At 47.8% G+C, this 16,787-nt stretch overlaps 1 protein-coding gene across 1 annotated transcript in view; it reads left to right on the forward strand.

The window, feature by feature from the left end:
• Positions 1–31: 31 nt before the first annotated feature.
• The window catches only part of SETBP1 (SET binding protein 1), a 413,338-nt gene continuing 396,582 nt past the window's right edge, over positions 32–16,787 (forward strand). The window contains exon 1 of the mRNA XM_004702964.2: positions 32–83. The gene's annotated coding sequence lies outside the window, so the exon portion shown is untranslated. The remainder of the gene's footprint in view (positions 84–16,787) is intronic.

The following is a 16,787-nucleotide window of genomic DNA, read 5'->3' on the forward strand; positions in this document are numbered from 1 at the left end:
ACCTTTGGGGGCTCGGCCGAGCGAGCGGAGCCGGGATCTGAGCGAGCGCCGGGGCCAGCGGAGCCGGAGCCTCCGGGACATGGGTGAGCACGCGCGGCGACCTTGGCCGGGGAGCCACGGGCCCCCGCGCGCCTGGGGAAGGGGGCGGCGTGTGTGCCCGGCATGCAAAAGTTCACGTCGCCTCGCCAGGGCTTTGACTTTGCACTGGGCGGGAAAGGGGAGAGGGGGCCCGGGAACAGGGGTGCGGGAGCTGCTCGGTGGCCTGGGCTGGGTGAGGGGCTGGGCGGCCCCCGGGTGGGCAGCGATGCGGGCTGGCTGAATTGGAGTGACCCCATGCTGGCGGCGGTGGTGGACGGTCGGGCTGGAGGAGTGGGAGCTTGTTTGAGTTTCACCTCGGTGGATTCCGCCTCCCCCCCTCCGCCCCCTGGTTTTTACACCCTCCCTGGGGGAGTCCTTCCTGGGCTGCCTGGGCGGGCGCCTTTGGCGTTGGTGAAGTAGACTGGACTGCGGAGCAGGATGGGGCAGGGACCGGAGTGGGAAGGCGGCAGATGTATGTATGCATGTACGTGTATACACACACACATCCACAGCGATATATTGGTTTCTTTGTAACTTGCAGGTTAAGCGGAGCTAGTGAGCTGCATTGTAACCTAGTTGGATTTCTTTCTCTTTTGCGTCTGGGATGGGGTGGGGTGGCGGGGGTGTGTGTGCTGTGAGGAGGGGGATGCAGCAGAATCTAACGTGTCCTTAATAGAAGTGGTGCCGCTGGCGAAGGTTGGTGTGTGCTTGTGTTGTGGTCCTGTGTTAGTCTTTCTCTGACGTTATTCATCCACGGATGCGAGTTTCTTGCTTGTGTTGTCTACTTTGGGGACTCTGAAAACACAGGAATTCCCTTAGAAGCAAGACGAATGCCTTTTTAGGGTGTGTATATGTGTGTTGTGGGGGTAGGGGGGAGCACGCATTGTGTGTGTGTGTGTGTGTGTGTGTGTGTGTGTGTGTGTGTGTGTGTTTCTAGTAAAGGCAGGGGCTTGGGAAGTAGCGGCAGGCTTCCCCGTTTGGTGGTTTCTAGTGGGAAATCACTCCGGAAAGGAAACCCTTCCGTATCGATTTATTGTTTTTGTCTTGCCAACCGTTATCCTGTGGACCAAACACACTGGCCGAGAAGTTCCACCGAGACAAAGTGAGGCAAACTGGACCCAGCAGATCTTGAGCAAGCTGGTGATAGCGGTGATGGCTGTTTTTAGTGTCCGTTTGTGATGGAAGCATTGTTGGGTAAATAGAAAATTCTGATCGGTAGAGCATGCTGGTTCTTTAAAAAAATAGTTGCTGTCTAAAATGCTGTTTTCTTGTCCTGGTCCCTACAGTCTGCAGGCTCCACTCCTTATTCCCCAGCCCCCCACCCCTTTAGACCAATTTTGAAATTGGATCCAAGTGGAAATATTTTCATTGGAGATCGGAAAGTAGTGTAATTGGAAGTAGGAAGGTGATAAGGCTGGAGCTGCTAGGGGTGTGTGTGGGGGGTGGTGGGGTGGGGGGTGGTTCTCATTGCTTCGGATGCTACGTGTATTCTTCATGTGTGTCTGTGCAGATTGTGTGTGTTTCTGGCTTAAAGGGCTGTTGAGGGAAGGATTTCCGATTCGTTTCCGCTTCAAATAAACTGTCCCAATAATCTCATGGTTGACGTCTAATGCTAAAAGGGCAATTGGTGTCTCTTCCCCAGCAGCTCCCCTCCAAAGGGGCCGTTTATTATGCGATTCGACAGCAGCTAGTTGCCCTTGTCATTCTCACCCATACCCGGCTCCCCATAACTATTAATACCGCCCCCCCTGAAAGTTTGGTCGGAGTCCAAGGCCCCTAAAGAAACAGAGGTGTTCTCAGCTTACATTGTTTTTCTTCTCTCCCTTTTCATTCCTTTGCTCTCTGTCCCAATTTCCTTCCTTTCCTTGTGGATTGGTACGAAAAACGAATTCCATAAAGTAGCCCTCACCATAAGATATGACAGTTTGGCCTCCATCCCTTACCTACTTAAAGATCAGACAGGTACAGCCCCTGGGCTTCTTGCAAATGCATGTTCATTGGCAAAATGGCTTGAGTGTGTGCGCGGGGGTGGGCCCCTGATGGGGGGAGGGGGCGTGGAGGGGGTTGGAGAGGAAGGGTGTTGCTCTGTGACTGCCACATATGCTACTCTGGGACCAGCCCCTGGCCCCTTTCTGGGAGAGTTTCCTTTGCACAACCCAGTAAGATGCTGCTTGGCAGGGATGGGAAGGCGGGGCCTAGCGGCCTGGGGCGTGGAAGGGCGGAGAAAGTTTGTAGCACTTTAAAATGTAGACAGTTTACAGCCCCTCCCCTTTCTCCAGCTAGCTGTGGCTTTCTGGGTCCTTAAACTCCCCGAGGGGAGGCGGGTTAGCTTCTGCCCAGCCATGGCGTCCCTGGGCTCAAGAGTGGAATGGATGGTTGTGCGTTTTGTGTTGTGCTTAAAAGGCTGGCTTGCTACTTGAAAAAGGGGCTTAGGAGAGGGTGTTGGGCTCAGAGCTGAAGAGGAGGAATCGCCCAGGCATGGCTGAGCAAAGAGCATTTGCCAACTGTAGGGACAGTAGCCCAGGAATTCTTGGTTTGGAGAATTGGCACCTGGAGCATTGTGCCCGAAACAGAATCCCCCCACCGCAACGCCTTCCCCCCTCATTCTAAAAAAGCCTTGGTCTTGGGGAGCTGCAGTATTTTCTGAGCAGGGTGCTGGGTGAGCTGCAGTCACAAAAGTAACCCGAGCCTGGGGAGGAGGGGCGAGGGACCGCAATTGCGAGCCCGAGGAGGGAACTCCAAAGTGTCTCTCAGCAGGGAAAATAGAGGTGACGCGGGAGTACACGGACTGGAGGTGGGGGAGGGGATGACTTGTCCGGGACTGAAGGAGGAGCTTGTTGTAGAAGGTTAGGAAGATGGTCACTTGCCGCTTTGGAGAAAACTCTCTACTGCCTTCTAAGTTCATGAATGGGCCAGGCAAGCGGAGGATTGTGATGTGCGTCCCTTTTGTGTGTGAGCATCTGAATCCTAGCATGGATCAAGGATATGGAGTGGAGCTCAGGGCCGCGTTTCCCTGCAGAAGGTTCTGCTAGGAGTTCCCCTTTGGATTTCAAACTCAATAGACAAGCAGAGGGACACCCTGGCTGATCCAAATAGTCGCATAGTGTCCTTATTGCCAGGCCCTGTAGAGAGCTCCTAGCAAAGGGTTTTGTAAATAACCGGACCCCAAAGGAGGGTTATAGAGGGAAGAAAAAATAGTGCATGAAATCGTTGTAAGCAGGCACGGTGAAAATGGTCAGTTGGGAGAGGCAGGGGGCAGAATTTTGCTGAAGAAGAAATAAATAAATAGGTAGACATTTCCCCCTGGAGTCCCTATTCCATGTCTGCTGTTATCTTGACTTTCAATTCCATTAGGGCCCGAATCGATACTGCTCTGGCACAAACACGAGGGTCTATGAGAGGAGAGTTCCTCTCAACCTGGCCATTATTTTTATTGGTACTTTAATCTCTGCTCCAAAACTCCTGTAGAATATGCAAAGCGAGGAAGATGAGAAGTAGCTAGACGGATGGGACATCCTTTCTGGGTTCCTGCGGAGCCACTGAAACTTGGCAGGGCCTCAGAATGCCAATTTTCCCCTTGGAGACTTGAAGGTTTAATTGAAACCAGAAAGCTCTTGGAGGCGGACGCAGCCCTTGAAACCAACCCTGTTTTCTCTGCTGCTCAGGAATGGGGAATAATTTTTTTTTTTTTTGCTGATGGCATTTCAAGTCCTTTTAGTTTGACTGTTGCCAAAAGAATGGGGTAACTTATCATTAACACATTAGCATTGGAAGGAGTTGTCTTGCCCTCAGAAATGGGAGGATGTTCGTGAGTTTGCCCAGAGATGGGCCCCTGGAGGAGTGAGTCCTTCCAGGGGATAAAAAGACTGCGCTTGTTGGATAGATCGAAGCCCTGGTGGCATAGTGGTTATGAGAAGGGTCAGCAGTTTGAAACCACCAGCCAATCTGAGGGAGAAAGATGAGGCTTCCTACTCCCATAAAGAGTTACACTTGTGGAAGCCCACAGGGGCTGTTCCACCCTGTCCCATGGGGTCATCCCTACTGTCAGAGTGGACGCCATGGCGGTGAGTTTGGTGCTTTGCTTTGGTTGCTTCTGACGGTTAGCAGCACCGTGCAGAAAACGAAAGAAACTCCCAGAAAAAGGGACCCGTGGGACTCCTGGGGCCTTCATTCTGAATCCTTATTCTTTGGTTTCAGGGACAAAACAAACCAAACTCACTGTCGTCTGGTCAATTTCTACTCATCGGGACCCTCTAGGTTAGGCTAGAACTGCCCCTTATGTGGGTTTCCCAGACGGTAACTCTCAACAGGAGCAGAAAGCCTCATCTTTCCCCCAGGATCGGCTGGCCTTGCAGTTCGCAGCCCAGCGGGTCACCACTAGGCCATGGGGCTTCCTGGATCCAGGGAAGAAGGGAGCAGAATGTCTGGCTTCTATTTCTGTCCTGTGGCACAGCGTGAAATCTGGTGAGATGCCCCATATGCTGGTGACCAGGACGGAACAAAGCTCCGCAAGCGCACAGCACGTGTTGTCTTAGGTGCGGGCTGTCTCCCACAGCCACCTTTCAAGGTGACTCTTGCCTTTGACCACTCGTTCAGGGAACGGCAGGCATGTTGGCCAGCCAAAGGGTTGGTAGGTGCAGAGAAGAAAATTCCAAGGGGCTCACAGATTGGACTTTGTGTGTTCTCACTTCCAGATTTCTTCTCTAACTAGACATTGGTGTTCCCGTGGAGACACCATGTTGGGACAGCATAAGGTTTGGGGACAACATGTGACCTTAGATCCCTGAGGCCCACTGGGTGACCCTTCCCGTCCTCATCTAGAAGTGTCCCAGGTTCAAGCAGCAGCTTTCTTTTCAGCATTGGCTTTTGGTTTTTCTTTTGGGAAGGTGAACTCAAGTGTAAAAATGATCCTGGACATAGTGCTGAGCTGAGGCAGCATTTTGTTCCCTTCTATAGAAAGTTGCCTGTCCTTAGGTGGCACCGATGATTAAGTGCTGATGACTAGCGAAGAGGTTGGGGGTTCAAGACTACTCAGGGGTGACTAGGAAGGGGCTTCTGCAGCCTTCCAGCCTCAAGGACCTTAAGGAGCTCTTCCCACTTGGTGCCCTAGGCATCTTCGTGCGTCATAATTGCCCGGATGACAATGAGCAACCTCCCTAGCGAGTCACTGTGGACAGTGGGCAAGAACAATGACAACCAGAGAGGACCCGAAACAGTCAACACTTCTGACTTACAGAAAGGAGCGCTGGTGGTGTGAGCGTAGGCATCAGACTGCCAACTGCAAGATTGAAGGATTAAACCAACCAGGTGCTTGCTCCTGGAGAGAAAGATGAGGGTGTCTGCTTCCATAAAGATGTACAGCAGCAGTTCTCAACCTGTGGGTCGTGACCCCTTTGTGGTTGTTGAACGACCCTTTCACAGGAGTCACCCAATTACTAACAGTAGCAAAATTACAGTTATGAAGTAGTAATGAAAATACTTTTATGGTTGGGGGTCACCACAACATGAGGAACTGTATTAAAAGGTTGAGGCATTAGGAAGGTTGAGAACTCATGATGGACTGTCTCAGGAGCCCTATATCGGAAAGTTAAGAACCAAAATCAACTCCACAGCGGTGGGCTTGGTTTGGGTTTGACTTGGAGACCTGCAGTTGACAGTCTGTTGAGCGCAGCTCAAGTGTGCCAGGATCAAATGGAGCACGTGATCGCCCTGAAGTCTACAGCATCCTGGGAGGAGGCTGCCTTTCCCTGCCAGGAGGTGATGATGAATCAGTGTCAGCAGAATCTCCTAGAATAATTATAGACCGAGCAGCTGAGCTGACCCCCAGGCGGCCACAGGCTGCTGCCTTTATATTGCTGGTTGGGATAGGGGATGCATGGTGAGCAGATACGGGTTTCAGAACTTTGTCACCTAAGAAATAATGCTGTTCCCCTCCCCCCCCCCATCTAGCTTATCTTGTCCCATCTAAAAATACTCCTTTTAATATGTATGGCACTTTGTTCTTTTGGGAAAAAAAATCTTCATATCACCCCAATCCCTGCTTGGTTCTCTTTAGTCAGGATTTCAGATAAGCATTTTAGCCCCGTTTTGACCCGGATACATGAGGAGACTGGGAAACAGTTGCCTGAAATCTCAAGAGTTGGTGGCCTGACCCAAGGGCCAGCCAGCTGTGGGAAGGTGTAAACAGTCTCACACCTGAAGTGACAAGATCTGCTTCAGATCCTGTCTCCACAGCTTCCCAGCGACATGTCCCCAAGGCACATTCACCTCTTTGAGCCTCAGGAACCTCATCAGGAAAAGAGGGATACAGATGCTCAGGCTGCCAGCTTCACATGGGTGGTGGGATTACAGAGGAGCAGCTAATTTCTGTCATTGAACTCGGGGAAGATTTCCGTGCTGCCCTCTGAAAAGTAGTGCCTATGATGTTTGTCACCATCGGCCAGAGATGGAAGATACCCTGGTCAGATCAGAAATGTCCAGAGGGACTTCACGTGTTCCAAGATAGTCGTCGTCTCTCTCTCTTTTCTTAAATCATTGTATTGGGGGCTTGTACAACTCTTATCACAATCAATCCACCCATCCATGTGTTAAGCACATTTGTACATTTGTTGCCAGCATCGTTCTCAAAACATTTTCTTTATACTTGAGCCCTTGGTATCAGCTCCTAATTTCCCCCCTCCCTCTCTCATGAGCCCTTGATAATTTATAAATTATTATTTTGTCATGTCTTACACTGCCTGAAATCTCCCTTCACCCACTTTTCTGTTGTCTGTCCTCCATGGAGGGGGTTATATGTACATCATTGTGATCGGTTCCCCTTTTCTCCCCCATGTTCCCCTTACCCTCTTGGTATCACTACTCTCATTATTAGTCCTGAGTGATTTAACTGTCCTGGATTCCGTGTTTCCAGCTCTTATCTGTACCAGGGTACATCCTCTGGTCTAGCCAGATGTGTAAGCTAGAATTTGGATCATGATAGTGGGGTGAGGGGGAGGAAGCGTTAAAGAACCAGAGGAAAGTTGTATGCTTCATTGGTGCTATCATGCACCCTGACTGGCTCGTCTCCTCCCCGAGACCCTTCTGTAAGGGGATGTCCAGTTGCCTACAGATGGGCTTTGGGTCTCCACTCTGCCCTCTCCCTCATTCACAATGATATGATTTTTTGCTCTTTGGTGCCTGATACCTGATCCTATCAACACCTCGTGATCACACAGGCTGGTGTGCTTCTTCCATGTGGGCTTTGTTGCTTCTCAGCTAGATGGCCGCTTGTTTATCTTCAAGTCTTTAAGACCCCAGACTTGATATGTTTTTATAGCCGGGCACCATCAGCTTTCTTCACCACATTTGCTTATGCACCCTCTTTGTCTTCGGTGATCATGTTGGGAAGGTGAGCATCATGGAATGACAGTTTAATAGAACAAAGCATTCTTGCATTGAGGGAGTACTTGAGTAGAGACCCAATGTCCATCTGCTACCTTAATTCTTAACCTATAAATATATGCACATAGATGTATTTGCCCATCATCATATATAAATATATTTACATATGTACATGCCTTTATTTAGACCTCTATAAATGCCCTTTGCCTCCTAGTTCTTTCCTCTGTTTCCTTGTCCCACTGGATAGTTGTCTTTTGCTTTTGAATTGACTTACGGCAAATACATGTTTTTTAGTTGAATTACAATTTTTTCAATCAGTTGAACTGTTATAGAAGATAAATTAAACCCAAGAGAAACCAAAGATGAAACCCATGCCACCGGACTGCTGGTGACCCCATGCCTTAGAGAGCAGGACTGCTCCACAGGGTTTGCTTGACTCACTGGTGTACTGGGTTCCACATATCCCAAGGCCAGTGGTTCAAACCCACCAGCCATGCTCCTCCAGAGAAAGATGAGGCTTTCTGCTCCAGTAAAGATGTATAGCCTCAGAAACCCCTAGGAGTGGTTCTGTCCTGCCCTTTAGGGTCGCTATCAGTCAGAAGAATCAGCTCGATGACAGGGAGTTTAGCTGGCTTTGGTTTGTGATTTGGAATAGACAAGATGGGGAGGGCTTTGATTTTTTTCTTTTTTTAATCAGGAACCAATTGCCAGCTTTTTCTTCCATACCACCCCTGGTAGCTTTAAGTTACCAACAAACACCAAACTCATGGCCATCGAGTCAGCCCTACAGGGCAGGATAGAACTGCCGCTGTGGGTTTCTAAGACTGTAACGCTCGATGGGCGAAGAAAGCCTTGTCTTTCTTCCTCAGAGTGCCTGGTGGTTTCGAGCTGCTGACCTTGTGTTTAACAGCAGCCCAATTTGTAACTGCTCCATCACTGGGCTCTACAAAGGGGAGGGGAAGGGCAACAAGGTGGAGAGGGAGACTCTCCCTTGAGGAACCCCAGGGCTGAGCAATGCCATTCAGAAATCGGATTTCTGAAATGAATTTTCTGAAGACAAGGACTGCAGGCAGGATTGCCGTTTTCCTAGTGGCTCCAGGAAGTTCCTCTTGTCAGGAAGGCTCTTTACAGGTGATTTGTTCCCTGACTCTTCAGCGCCCTTCCTCTTGCCCTTTCCCCTGATACCTGACTCGCCCTGTGCAGCAGCAGCCCTGGGAGCCTTGCAGTGTTCTCCCAGTGAACCTCATTTTACGCCATACCCACAGGCCTCTGCTCCTGTCAGACTGGTTTCCGATTGAGCCCAGGTGCCCTGCATACCTCCCCACCTCTGTACACCCGCCCCACTCCTCTCAGGGCGTCTTGGCAGCTCCCTCTCAGCCAGAGTGTCACTGGCTTGGGCATCTAGCACCACCCAGCCTCCTCAGTGCAGACTCATTAGTCACACACATCCCTCCCCCAACAGCCCTCAGTGCCTTTCCCTCCACAGGTCCCAGAATGCCTCAGACCCCAAAGATTCACCTGGCATCCAGCATACTATGCTGCCTGGCTGTAGACTGTCACTTACTTCTCCAGGCCATGAGCTCCTTAAAGAGAGCAGCCAAGTGTGCCCCACAGAGCCCTGCACCTGCCGATGAATTGTGGGTTGGTTTTTTTTTTTTGCATGAATGAATCAGAAATTGTGTTGAGAGAGAATATTAGAAGTAAATGCTGTTTGAGGTGTATCAGAGCTCTTGGCATTATGAAGCGACACAATGGGGACTTAGACAAAGAGAGGAAGAGCCATTTATGCTAATAAGAAACCACTTATGCTGTTTGTACATATTTGTCTGCATATATTTATGGCTATTTTTCAGGGACAATCGCCCACTCTCAATTTCTCTCTCAAAGCTTAAGAGTTAACCAAGTTTTACCACACGTGAGTCCTTGCCGCCACTGTTTCATTAATTCATTCAGTCATCAAATATTTATTAAGTGCCTCCTGGACTCTTGTCACCACTCTAGCACACTCTGCTCTTGACTTTTTTTGAAAATCCCAATTGGACTTTCCGTCTACCACAATCACTTTGGCACTTCACCACGCAATCGCCTTTGTTATTTAAGTCCAAGTGCTTCCCTGCTCCTCAGAGACTGTGTGACCTAGCCATTGTGGAATGAAGCCTGAGCAGAGAAGGATATCTGGAGAGGAATTACCATTTGGGGGAGAGGCTAGAGAGGCAAACTGTAGGCCAGGATGGGGCATCATAGGCTCTTGTATTGTCTTTCAACCCCTTAGCTTGACCGTTGGCCAAGACTAGGAGCTTGGATTGATGTGGAAGGTCCCTTCCAGCTGTGAAGCCCTGTGCTTCTATACCTAAAAGTATCCCAGGCCATTTTGTGGAACCCCACTAGTCTTCCAAACCAACCCTACTGATGATCAGTGCACATTGTTACACATTGAATGTGCTGGAGAGATTAAGGGATGGGGGAGGGATGCTCTGGGGTGCATCTGGTCTGGAGACACTCCTCAGTTAGAACAGGAGAGCCAGGCCTGGAGGTCAAGGAGGGGGAGGAGAGCTGAAGGCAAAGCAGCTGTGAAGAACAAGCCCCTAGAGTGATGAGAAATGAAGGCCAAGGACTCACTTCTTGATATTCTTTTGAAGGCGGCTCTGTGTGGTGAATACAAGGCAATATAGGGCAAATGGTACCGATGAAGAGCGCTTCTGGGCAATAAAGAGTGGATTCTTGACCTGGGATTTGTTACAACTTATTGTACTTAGTGGGGATCTGGAATTTGTGCTATGGATACTTGGCAAATCTCATGGAGGTAGGAGGCTGGATTCCTTAAGACACGATGGTTGGGGCTGTGCCTATGTACTGGGATGTCCTCTTGGTCTGCACAGCACCCAGCCTGCCTTGCTACACAGCCTGTGTTTGCCAGCAGAAGACTAGCTGACCCGTTGATTTAGAAGCATTTTGACATCGATAAGAGTGGCCCACAGTTTCCAAAAGCCCGATTTGCATTGGGCTGGGATCTGGGGGGGTTTGGCTTTTACTAAGGTGCTGGGAAACTTTAGTGGGAATTCTGGTGAGCCAAGGAGCACAGCGAGTGGATATTTAGGAAGGGACAGGTTCTGCCCACCGCTGAGAGGCTGCGCCATTAGGTTTACCCTAGAGCCCGGAGAAGTCAGAGATAAGAATGCTGCTGGCCAACCTGGGTGAAACAAAGTACTCTTCATTGTCCCTTCCATTTCTTAAAGATGTCCAGCTCTGGTCACGGGATGGTTTGAAGTTGAGAAGCTTGCGGTTTGAACTTGGAGCTAGAGAGCTCTGGAGGTCTGACCTGGATGGTAATCAGAGGATGTTTCTCAGGAGCAGTGGAGGCACCGATGCACTTGTGATGCAATAAGCCCAGGGCAGCCGTTGGTGGCTGTGGCTGCTAGGTCTTTGGACCTTTTTGTTATTTGAGCAATGCGATCCTTGACTTTTTTTAAAGTATGAATAATAGTGGCTAACTACAAAAGGATGATTTGATGTGAAAGCGCTGTGGGTGTTCTTTCTGCTCATGACTTTGCACCGTGGAGCTTGCTCCGTCTTTGATCCACAGGTACTGAGTGTTGTCTCAGCACTGCCACTTGGGTGAAGAGTTGTACCTAGCAACTTTGAGGAGGAAAGCGCTGGCAGGAGACCTGGCTTTTGCCCTCGGCCAGTAGACAGACATGGCTAACGCCAACCTTACCGACATCTCTGATCAGAGTGGGAACATGATCCCCAGTGTAGTTCTGTTGTCCACGTGGTCGGGGAAGACCTCCTGGAGAATACGGTTCTTGACTGAATGGAAGAAGCTGAACAAGGGACATCCTTGGTGGATAGAATCGCTTTGGCACATGCATACACGTGGGCCAAATCGGCCAGGTGACTATGAATGGCCACCGTGGATGCTGATTGCATCCATGCCTGCCAGGAGCAGGTTTGGCCTGAAGAGGAAGGTGGATTGCACATTTTGACATGGTCAGGGACAGAGCAACTACAGCACCTTGCAGTGTTCTCTGAATCAAAACCATTTTACCCAGCAGACACTCTGCTCCTAGTTAGTCTGTGATCTCTGTTCAAGGAGAGAGGGGCACAACTCCAGTCTCTCTAAGTTGGGTCTGATCAACCTGTCCAGGGTCTTCATTCAAACTCTTTAACTGCTCCATCTTTGGCTTCAGTAACATGTGTTGACTCATGGGCATTGAAATATAAGTGAGTGCTATGGGGAGCCGATAATTTCCCCAGAATCCATCCTGGCTAGAAGGCACCATAATTCATGAGAGGTGGCAGCAGACAGCCATAAATTGCTTGGTAGGTCTCCTGAAGGGGGAGCGCAGGGCAGGGAAGCATCTTCAGGTGTTGGATGGATCAGAAAAAGTGTCAAAGTAAAAGTGGGACTTGCACTAAGTCCTGACCAGGGGATCATTTGTGTCGGTCTACCATGGCAGGAAAGATATTATAGGTGGGAGTGAGTGCAGTGTTTCCACTAAGCAGAGAAAAGACCCGTTTGACACAGAGATCTGATAGGTGTCAGACAGGTGGAGAGGATGCCTAAGGCCCTGGGAGATGGGGAGCCACCACCAGAGTTTCTGTAGTTCCGGGAGAAGAGACTGAGGAGCAGGTCTGAGGAAAAGGAGAATGTCCCAGTTGCTGTAAAAACCAGGAGAGAACCCAGACATTTGATCCTGGGCCCCCCACACCCACCCACACACACCACCACTAGGTTCTGTCAGCTACCAACTCTTCAGTTTGGGTTTCAAAACTGTATCTTTAGAATAGAAAACAATTTTTTGTTTAGGTAAAGCATAGAAATGGACTTGATCAGTATTAGGAACATGAAAGTTCTATGGCCCCAGGTGCTTAAACTATATTTGGAGAAAGACAAGACCCACCCACTGCCATATAGCCAATTCTAACTCAGAGAGACAATATTGAACAGGGTTGAATAGATTTGCCAAGGCTGTACATTTTTGGTGGAGCAGAAAGCTGTATCTTTCTCCCTCAAAGCAGCTGGTGGCTTTGAACTGCTGACTTTGAGGTTAGCAGCATAATCTAAGAAAAGCATATGAGGGGGTTTCAAAAAGTTCTTGGAAAATTTTCCATTACTGTGAAATTCCATTTTTTCCCACAAAGTTTTTGAAACCCACTTGTGTCCAAGTTTTAGTAAAAGCCCATGTTATTTCAAGAAAGCTAGAGGAGAGCTAGCATCGAGGAAGGGAAGTAGAGGGCCATATTTACTTTGCTTTCTCATGTGCCTAGCATCTCCCTCAAGGCAGAAGCACAAACATGTACATGTCATTGTATACCTTCTGTTTAAATGATATTGAGCAAAGCAATGCTGAACTGGATGGTTGCGAAGTCAGGGATTTGAATGAAGATCAGAGAAGGAGGGGGAGGAATAATAAAAAGCCTAGAAAGAAGGGCTAAGGGGTTTCTTATCTGTTAGAACATTCATGGTAGCCACATTTATTTTCCTGGCCCATTGACAAGTGGCCTGGCAGAGGACCAGCGTTTAAATGACAAGAATCCCTCGATGGTGTGCAAGGTGAAGGTGTTGAAGCTGGTGGTTTGAGTTCCACCCCAGGCACCAGGTCTCGCTGGTGATCTACTTCTTACAAATCAGCCAACAAAGGCCCCATGGGGCCCACTTCTACTGTGAAGAACAAGGGGTCTTCTGGAGATGCAGTAGAGTCAGCAGTGTTTGTGAAGCCTGGCATTTCAGGATGATGATGTCACAGTTGTTCAGTGGAAAGCAGATGACCTTGCAGGTCAGACAGAGCTACTTCTAGGATTCCAACAATTCTCTTCCCTTAACTGTTCTCATCTATAGAATGGGGACTCTACAGGCTAAACACATTGAAGAACATAAAGCCCGTGTTATAGATCGGGTACATGTGAAAAGTTAGCTTGCTTCTTTTCCTTGACCAGGAAATAGGATCACATGTATTTCTTATCTGTCTGCCATATTGAATCTACCTTAGTGCTCTCCTGTAGAATATATATATATAGATATAGATATATTTTTTTTCCACGTAAGAGCCCGTGAAAAGAATAGAAAGGGCAGATGAGGAAACAGATGCCCAGAAAGTTGAAACGATGTCATCAGTCTGGTAGTAACTGGTTTTAGAACTCATCTGTCCCAAAGCATCTGTGAGTTTTTGGAGAAAAGATGTCTCTGTTTTGCACTTGAGACACATCATAATATAAAAGGAAAGGCCTGGGCTTTGGAATCATAATACTTCTGGGTTTGGTGATGGATCTGCCAGAGGCATTGTCTGCCCTTGGACAGAGGAACCTTCATTCCCACGCTGTAAGGATAGGATCGTCTCCATCACAGAGGTATTATAAGGAGTACCTCCTTTCACTGCACTGAGCATCACAGACAACAAAGTCAAAACCCAAATTGGCCATTTGGGCACTTAGAAGTCAAGCCCCAAGGCTTATTCTATGGTTTTATATTACTGGTTTCCTCATGAGGTAGGAAAAAGAAGCCAGTCTAAACCTGTGACATTAAGCCAACCTACTTGAATTCCTCTTTTCAAAGAGAAACATGGCCTGAGCTCATAATGGTGGGTGTGGGTGTGTTCACGGTGCTGTGAACTGTAGTGGTTGTTATAACCAGTTGCTGCCATTGAGTTGATTCTGAATCATGGTGACCCAATGTGCACAGACAGAGTACAGATTGCCAGTCCTGTCTTCCAAAGCAACTCAGGGTGGATTTGAACCTGCAGCCATTCAGTTAGTAGTTGAGTGCTTAACTAGATGCTCCATGCAACAGACTCTTATCAATAATGGCAATAACCCATTTAAAACATGACACCTTCTCAAGATGAGTTCTTGTTCTAATGGGAAAGATAAGATAGACAAGTAAATGAAACATAACTGCAGATGCTCTCAGGGGAGTAAGACCCATCTGTGAGGTCTTGTGTGTCTGAGATGGTGGTGAGGATAAGGGGTAGAAAGGGATCTTCCTGAAGAAGTGGACCTTGACTCAATTTTGAAGGGGGACTTAGAGCTAACCAAGTGGATGGAGGAGAAGCCTACCAGCCAGAAGGACTAGGAGGGTGTCGCTTTCAAGAGTCCATATTAGTGGGTCTTAGAGAACTGTGCTTCCTGAAATAATGGCCAGAACATGTGGTGGGCACAGTACTAGGGGGAAGCTGCTTGGTGGAGGAAAATGTGGCCTAGGATCATACCACACAGGTGTGTAGTATAGAAACACCAGGGAGTCAGAGCTTCCTTCTCTGTTGTAGATCCTGGGTGTCTCTGGGATGTCAGAGAACTGTGGATTGAGAGCTACCTTTGTCTCTGCTGATAGAGAGCTGAGGAATATTTGAGACATTGACTTTGGGTAGAGATGTTTCCTCAAATAAAGTTGTAGACATAAGGACCCTTGTCATATAGAGAGATATAAAGAGCCCTTGTTGCAGTACATTTTTTGGCTTTAATTGCTTCAGAATTTCAAGGAATCCAGCAGATGAGTCCCCTCTTAGTCCAGCAGAACAACAATAGGTGGGTATCTGTTGTCAGTGATGTCCTACCAGTTGCCACCGAGTCTGTTCTGACTTGGGGCATGTTCCATGGAGTTTTCACGTTGGTATTTTTACAAGTGGATTGCTTGACATTTCTTCTGAGGCACCTTTAAGGAGACTCGAATCGGAAACCTGAGGTCAGCTGTCAAGCATGCCAACCCTATGTGTTACTCAGCGACACCTAGTGGCATTCTAATAAGACCCTAACACCTGCCTTTCCAGAGTTAATAAACAAAACTAGACAAAAACAAAGTCCAACAAACAAATGATCCAAGCTCTTATTTGTAGTTTGCTGGTTCCCATGCTGCAAATGCTCCCACCACGGGCAAGATCAAGCTAACAACTGGAATTAGGAAGAGATGCAGACAATGGGCTCTCCTGAGCCCACAAGAACTGATTTCAGCCATTACTGTTCCATCCAATCTGAGGTGATAGCTGATAATAAACCACAGCATCAAAAGAAAGGTAAAAACATTGAGAGAGAACATGATAGAAATAGAGAACACAGATGAGAGATCTAAACTAAAATCTACAGGAAAAACCATTAAGAAGCCAGAACCAATGAATGGAATAAATAGCTGAAGGAATAATGGGAAGGAACATTTAGAAGTAGAAAAAAATCTGCTTCTACAGGTACTAAACATTCATCATGTTTCCAGAAAAATAAATGAAAAGAGATTCACACAACATTTATTTTATCACTTAAAAAAACCCTAATATGAACTATGGTCTCTATACATTTCTGTTTTTATCTTTTTTTTTAAAGTAAGATGATACAATATTTGTCCTTTCGAGATTGACTTATTTTGCTCAACATACCCACAAGCTCCACCCATATTGTAGCATGAATCGAGACTTCACTTCTTCTACTGGCTGAAAGTATTTCATTAGGGTTGTGCTGCCCATTATTGTGACCTATACCAATAGGTTGTACACCTATAAAAAGTTAGATTGGCAAAAACTATGTGACATATATGTTTATAACACGCACAGTGGCTGCAGTGACTGATAGGACTCACTGGATTGAATTCCTTTGCTTGGTGGTTTCGGGTCTTGGTTTCATGGGCCATTCCCAGTTACTAAACCTAATCTATCTAGTGCTTCTGGTGTTTTGGTTCTCCTCATTCATTGTGTAGTACCTAGAGTCTGAGAACTTGACAAGTGGCCATCCAAGACACCGCAAGGCCTCTGTACTTATTCAGAGGTGCAGACGAAGTAGAATCATGAATCGGAGGAGGGAACGCAAAGTGTAGCTCTTGCCAATATGAATGACTGTCTCCTTTGCCAGGAGACCAGAAGAACTGAGTGGTGCCCAGCTACACTTACTGAGCAGTTTGAGCAAAGTTTTCCCATGGAGGGATCTTTGATTAAAAAGAGTTAAATGCAGACCAGAACTTCAAATACTCGTGGACTCTAGGCTTTTTGTAGCCAGGGGAGCTGGAGGAACCACTGAAATTATTGTCCCGAGAACATCTTTAAACCTTAAAACCAAAAGTATTCCTTGAAGTCTTCATAAAGCCAAACAGTAGTTATTGAAACTGTATGGAGCGTGACAAGAGTTGTAAGAGTGAGCCCCTGATAAAATGATTTAAAACAACAACAACAACAACATGCCTGCATTGAGCATGATGTCCAATTAAGAATGATCTGTGTGGGGTCCAAGTGACAAGAGTTACTCAAAAGAATCACAGGGATCTAGGGGCACAGTGAGTTCACTACTGAAGGGGGAGGAGAGGGCTGACTCAGAAAAGGAAGGGGAGAGGTGTTGCACAGTGTGAAGACTGTCGT

This window comes from Echinops telfairi, unplaced genomic scaffold (genome assembly GCF_000313985.2).
Source record: "Echinops telfairi isolate 266 unplaced genomic scaffold, ASM31398v2 ScPeMD7_7400;HRSCAF=8409, whole genome shotgun sequence".
Taxonomy (NCBI): Eukaryota; Metazoa; Chordata; class Mammalia; order Afrosoricida; family Tenrecidae; genus Echinops; species Echinops telfairi.